Source organism: Carlito syrichta, unplaced genomic scaffold, assembly GCF_000164805.1.
Source record: "Carlito syrichta isolate Samal-C Ts95f unplaced genomic scaffold, Tarsius_syrichta-2.0.1 Scaffold311810, whole genome shotgun sequence".
NCBI classification, from domain to species: domain Eukaryota; kingdom Metazoa; phylum Chordata; class Mammalia; order Primates; family Tarsiidae; genus Carlito; species Carlito syrichta.
Window position 1 is genome coordinate 321,394 of NW_007255906.1, and position 6,849 is coordinate 328,242.

Consider the following 6,849-nt stretch of genomic DNA (forward strand, 5'->3'; position numbering starts at 1 on the left):
GGGAGCGGCCACTGCACTCTAGTCTGGGCAACAGAGTGAGACTCCGACTCAAAAAAAAACCACAAGCCCCTTCCGGTAATGCTGTGCTCAGTGCCTGCAACCAAAACCACAAGCTTGTGCTATTGTTACAAAAAGTACAAAACCTTAACGCCATGAAAATCCCCTCCCCCTCCCCAAAGCCAATGTAAAACCTACATAAGCTGAGACCCAACCGTGATCGGGGCCCAGTCTCTGACTGGAGTCTGCTGAGCTGAACACCAGCATCCAGTAATAAACGCAGCTTCCTGCTTATCAGCCTCGGTGTCACGGTCTCTCTGATTTGTTTTCCTGCAAATTTCTTGGTGCATTGGCCGGGAAAGTGGAGAGTTTAGAGATGGTGTCTTCCACCTCCCTTGTCACTGGGATATGACCCCTGGGGCGAGGGGAGAGGGCACCTCGCCTGTTGCCAGCAGACCAGTTGATCTGTAGGGGAGAAGCCCAGCATCCTGGAGTAAGGACCCCAAAAGCACAACGGAACCCAGTGAGGCGCAGGAACCAGCATAAGGAGCAGCACCTGATGGAAAGGGTAGGAACTGGGGTTACCTGGAATAGACCTGTTCTTAAGAGACAGAAGGAGAGCCTGATCAACTCCCGAAGTCCGCTAAGGGGTTAGAGGCATTGGAAGGAAACGCTGTCCTGAGACGAAACCATAGACTCCAAGGTACCGGTGGAGGGTTAGAGTTGTATAATTGTGTATAAGTGAGACGACTAGTGGAAGGGTTCTGACTCAACCAAAGGGCTGAAGCCAATGTTGAGTCCTAAGCCAGTGGCAACCTCATTCAGCTGAAGATGGCCCCAGCCCCATAATAAGGCTGGTCCAGGTTGGAGGTTTATACCAATTTGCCAATTGTTAAGAGGTGTCTGAAATATCTCCATGAGGAGTACAGACAAAGCAATTGTTCCCCTTACCCTTTTTTCCTCTTTCTGTGTGTGACTGGTGTCGTTTAGGGGGAGGAAGATGGGTGAAACACAAAAACATCCCCCTTGAATGTGTGTTGAGAAATTTTTGGCAAGGTTACTCAGGAGACTATGATGTGAAACTGACTCAGAGAAAGCTCTGAACATTCTATGAAATAGATTGGCCTTCTTTTGGGGTAAAGTGGCCCATGGAAGGGTCATTAGACAAAAGAATAGTTGCTAAGATATTTAGAATTATCATAGGAAACCCAGGTCTGGTCACCCTGATCAGTTCCCATACATTGGCTATTGGCAAGATGCAACAGTGTAATGAATTGCACCCTGGATCTAGAAAACTGACTTTTCGATGGGATTCACCCTGGACCGGTGCGGGAATACTAGCCTTGCTAATTCTCCACACAGTGAAAACCAGCTGTGACCCTACCTCGGTCCTGAGAAATGAGGGTTCTCATTTATGGTTCTGTTTCTAATTGTTCACAGTAACAATTTGCAAGTTTTATAAACAACAAAGAAAAGTAACCTAAAATATATAGCTTTATAAACAGTTTTATATCCTGCATTTTAGTGGGGGACAAAACCCCATTAACATGTGCTGGAAACAAATAGTTCTGCAAAGCTTATTATGAAAAACAGCAGCCCTCCTACCTGCCAGCCCTTCTCCCCCATTTTCCTTGCCTCAAGATAGTCCCTTTCAGCTGTTACTTGATTTCATTTGTATTTGCCTCTATGTCTTAAACATGCTTGCCTGGCTACTCTGTTTTAGGCACTATCTTTTGATCTTCCTCCTCACCATGAGTATACTCCCTCTCACCCATCTCCCTGATATTACAGTTCTGGAGATCATATTCAGTATTAAGTTAATCCTTTCGCATTTTTATTTTTTATTTTTTTTGAGTTGGAGTCTCACTCTGTCGCCCAGACTGGAGTGCAGTGGCCGCTCCCGGCCACCGCAGCCTCGACCTGCTGGGCTCCGGCGATCCTTCCGCCTCAGCCTTCCAAGTAGCTGGAATTACAGGCGCACGCTAATTTTTTGATTTATTGTAGAGCCCCCATGGGCTCAGGCAATCCACTCACCTCAGCCTCCCAAAGGCGCGGGATTATAGGCTGAGCCACCGAGCCCGGCTCCTTTTGCATTTTTATTTGTGTAGTTTTCTGTCACTAAGTCAACCAATCTTTAAAGACTATGAGACATCTGTTTGATCAATTAAAGATCTGCTCCAGTCTGGACTGGTTTTCCCCGTGCCTAATGTGTTACTGTCGTTCTGAACTCTTCCACACCTCTGCTGTGTTGAACCTCCTGTTTGCTGTGTAACCTCTTCCTCTCTTGGCTTATCACCTCATCCTGGGGGAGTACCTGCTGTAGAAGGGAGCACAGGAAGTACTTTTGAGAATGCATGTCTGAAAATGTTTTTCTCATGCTTGATTTGGTATGAAATTCCAGTTTGAAATTAGTTTTCCTTCAGACTTTAGAAAGCAACCGTACTTTGTCATCTAAGCATCTGGCATTGCTGTAGAGGAGTCTGAAGTCATTTTGGGTCCTGATCCTTTCTGGGTGACTGGTTTTTCCTTTTGATACCAGTTTTCCGACATTTCTATGATGTACATGCCTTAGTGACGGTCTGTTTCCATCTACTGTGCCAGGCCCTTGAACCTTTCAGAACACATACTTGTCCTTCATTTCTTGAGAAATGTCTTGAATTATTTGTTAATGATTTCCTTCCTTTGGCTGTCTGTGTTTTTTCTCTGTAAACTTCCTGTTGGTCATATGTTGGACCTGGACTTACTGCTCTTCTCCTCTCCTCCCACTTTCTTGACTTTTGATCTCCTTTACAGAAGATTAACCCAAGTTGATTCTCTGAGTGTTCTTTTTTTAAAAAAACAGCCATGCGCGGCAGCACGGTTTTGGGAGGTGGAAGTGAAAAGATTGCCTGAGCTCATGTTCAAGACCAGCAACTTGGTGAGACCACGTCTCTACAATAAATCAAAAAATTTAGCCAGGCATGGTGGCACGTGCCTGTAGTTACAGCTACTTAAGAGGCTGAGGTAGAAGGATCGCCTGAGTCCAGCAGGCTGTAGTGGCCATGTGAGTATGCCACTGCAATCCAGCCTGGGCAACAGAGTGAGACTCCAACTCAAAAAAAAAAAAAATAGCACCTTGTTCCATGATTGCACTATTTTCTTATCTCTGTGGCATTGGATACATTATTGAAGCTTTCATCTCCCTGCATATGTTTTTTCTTTTTTCAGTTTAGTCTTTCATGTTGCAGACTTTCTTTAGGTTCCTGGTAATTACTGGTAGTCTGTTTACATTTAGGAGAGCAGTAATAGAATACGTCATTGTTAGGTATTCTGATTCTGAGGGAGAGTCTCCAATGCCCTACTTTTAGGACTTTGCTCTTGGACTGGACAGATTTGTCTGGGGAAAGTCTCATGTTAAGAGGGTTTACCTTGAGCTGCTGGCCTTCTGAGGACTCAGCTGGGGAGAAGGGCTGGAAGTTTCAGCACCCTTGTATGTCCACATTCACTTCATCCTCCAGGTCTCTGGGAAGGCCTCCTAGTCCAGAAACCAAACCCCCTCCTGAAAATAAGCTTCCAACTTTGGCCAAGGTTGGGGAGGGCAGGGTCATGTGGAAATCAATGTTTAAGCAAGTTCTCCCTTTAAAAAACATGATATATATGTTAATTGTAAATAATTGCTTTACGGCCAGGCTCAGTGGCTCAGCCTGTAATCCCAGTACTTTGGGAGGCCGAGGTGAGTTTTGCCTGATTGCCTGAGCCCGCGAGTTCGAGACCTGCCTGGGCAACTTGGTGAGACCTCATCTCTACAATAAATCAAAAATTAGCTGGGTGTGGTAGTGCGCGCCTGTAGTTCCAGTTACTCAGAAGGCTGAGGCGGAAGGATTGCAGAAGCCCAGCAGGTCGAGGCTGCAGTGGCCGGGAGCAGCCACTGCACTCCAGTCTGGGCGACAGAGTGAGACTCTAACTCAAAAATAATAATAATAATAATTGCTTTACAGTTGTGCCTGAAAATACACACACACACACAAATATATGAGGCAATGGTTTTCTAGACATTGGACATCAGACATTGAAGGAGAACAATCTCTGAGAAATGAGAGATGAAATAAATACAGGAGTTGTACCTGAGCTTACTGCCTCCAAGTGTCTCCAGGCTATGGCACAGGGAGCAGGAATGACGCAGACCTGCCAGCCTGTGTTGAGGAATTGGAGCTAGGAGTTCAGAGAGGCCAAGGCAGCTTGAGTTATAGGACAGAATGGGTATCAGAGAAAAAGAATGCTTGGAAAGCCCAGGAGAGTTCAGAAAGTACCTCTTGAATATTCAACACAATACTGATAGCACACGAAAGCGAGGAAACCGAGGCTGGGGAAACACCCATGAAAGAGGATTGAAGACAGTGCTTTACGTCATACAGAGCTGGGAATAGTGCCTGTTCAACCAGACAATAACTCAATTCACAGGATATTGGATAGTATGATTTTAAAATGTACCCAGGATTTTGTTTTAATAAGATTAGCACTTTAGCACAGGTGACAGACACCGAGACAACTGCCTTGAAAGAAGAGTTTATTGGCCATGTGCAATGACTCACGCCTGTAATCCCAGCACTTTGGGAGGTCTGATCCCAGGGGTTCGAGACCAACCTGGGCAACTTGGCAAGACCTCATCTCTACAATAAACAAAACAAAATTAGCCAGGTGTGGTGGTATATGCCTGTAATCTCGCCTAGGGGTTCAAGACTGGGCTGGGCAACTTGGCAAAACCTCATCTCTACAATAAAGAAAAATGAACCAGGCATGGTGACGCATGCCTATAGTTCCAGCTACTTGGAAGGCTGAGGCGGAAGGAGCCTACCAGGTCAAGGCTGCAGTGGCTAGGAGCGTGCCACGGCACTCCAGCCTGGGTGACAGAGTGAGACTCTGACTCAAAAAAAAAAAAAAAGTTTATTACTTACAATTCTCAACAGAAAGGGGCATACCATGTCACGCAGGCCATATGGGGAAACACTAGCATGAGTCTGGAGGCAGAAGAAGCAAGGAGGAGGCAAGACCCAGAGCCTTTATCGTGATTTCCCCAGGAAAGAATGAGTGAGGAAAGGTAGGTGAGTTTGAGCGGGTTTAGGCCTGGGTAGTTTAAATCATTTCAGAGGGCTGGTTGTGGTGGTGGTCTCTAGGTGTCAAGTACCTGACTCCAAAGTGATTCAGGGCAGGGGAAATACTGGCTTAGTGTCTATTAAAGGAAGTGGTTGAGGGTATGGACTTTGGATTAGCTGGTTTGTATACGGAAGACATTCTGCCAGGCAAGTTGTTTGCTATCTCTTAGGAATTAGCTAACCCTGGGAGGGGCAGTCTCCAGGATGAGCAAGGTCCAAGATGTCAAAGCACCATCATAAAATGCAGAGAGAAAAAAGCGTGATCAATACAAGTATCCAGGAAGGTCTTGCCTCATAAATGAGGAATAATTAGCCCAAGACACGGCTCTGGACCCACCTAACAAGTCATAAAAACAAGACTTGAAAGGATCAAACTGTTGTTCAGGTCAATTAAATGTATCCCAGAATAAGACACAAGAAGATTTATAAAAGTACAAAAACATCCAGCACCCTACAAGGCAAAATTCACAATGTCTGGCATCCAACCAAAGAGATTACTAGGCATACAATGAGGCAGGAAAGCACAGCCCGTAATGAGAATAATCAAGAGATCCAAGCCGGGCATGGTGGGTCAAGCCTGTAATCCCAGTACTTTGGGAGGCTGAGGTGGGAGGATTGCCTGAGCCCACGGATTCAAGATCAGCCTGGGCAACTTGGTGAGACCTCAGACACCAAGAATAAATAAATCTACAATCAATTTTTAAAAAATAGCCGGGCATGGTGGCATGTGCCTGGAGTTCCAACTACTTGGAAGGCTGAGGCGGAAGGATCACCTGAACCCACCAGGCCAAAGTTGCGGTGACCGGAAGTGTGCCACTGCACTCCAGCCTGGGCAACAGAGCAAGACTCCAACTCAAAAAAAAAAAAAAAAAGAAAGAAAGAGAGACCCAAACTGGCAGAGACATTAGAATTTTCAAAAAGGACATTAAAACAGTATAACTGCCAGGCACGGTGGCTCACACCTGTAATCCCAGCACTTTGGAAGGTGGAGGCAAGAGGATTGCCTGAGCTTAGGGGTTCAAGACCAGCCTGGGAAACTTGGTAGGACCTCGTCTATACAATTAAAAAAAAAAAAAATTAGCCAGGTGTGGTGGTGCATGCCTGTAGTTCTAGTTACTTGGAAGGTTGAGGTGGAAGGATCATCTGAGCCCAGTAGGTTGAAGCTGTGGTGACCGTGAACATGCCACTGCACTTTAGCCTGGGTGACAGAGTGAGACTCCAACTTTAAAAAAAAAAAAAGTATAACTGTATTCTATAATTTTTTTTTTTAAGTTGGAGTCTCACCTTGTCGCCCAGGCTGGAGTGCAGTGGCATGATCATGGCTCACTACAGCCTCAACCTCCTGGGCTCAAGTGATCCTTCCACCTCAGGTTCGAGAGTAGCTGGGATTATAGACATGCATCACCACTTCAAGCTGATTTTTTGTAGAGATGAGGTCGATGAGATGATATTGCTCAGACTGGTCTTGAATGCCTGGGCTCAAGCAGTCCTCCCACCTTAGCCTCCCAAAGTGCTGGGTTTACAGGCAAGAGCCACTGTGTCTGTTCTATATTCCATGTTTTAAAAGGTGAGTAGATTTTTGAACTCACTCCCTGAGTTCAAAAATTCTTACAAAGCTATAGCAATAAAAACAGTGTATTATCATCAAGATAAACAAGTAAGTCGGGCTCGGTGGCTCAGCCTGTAATCCCGCGCCTTTGGGAGGCCGAGGTGAGTGGAT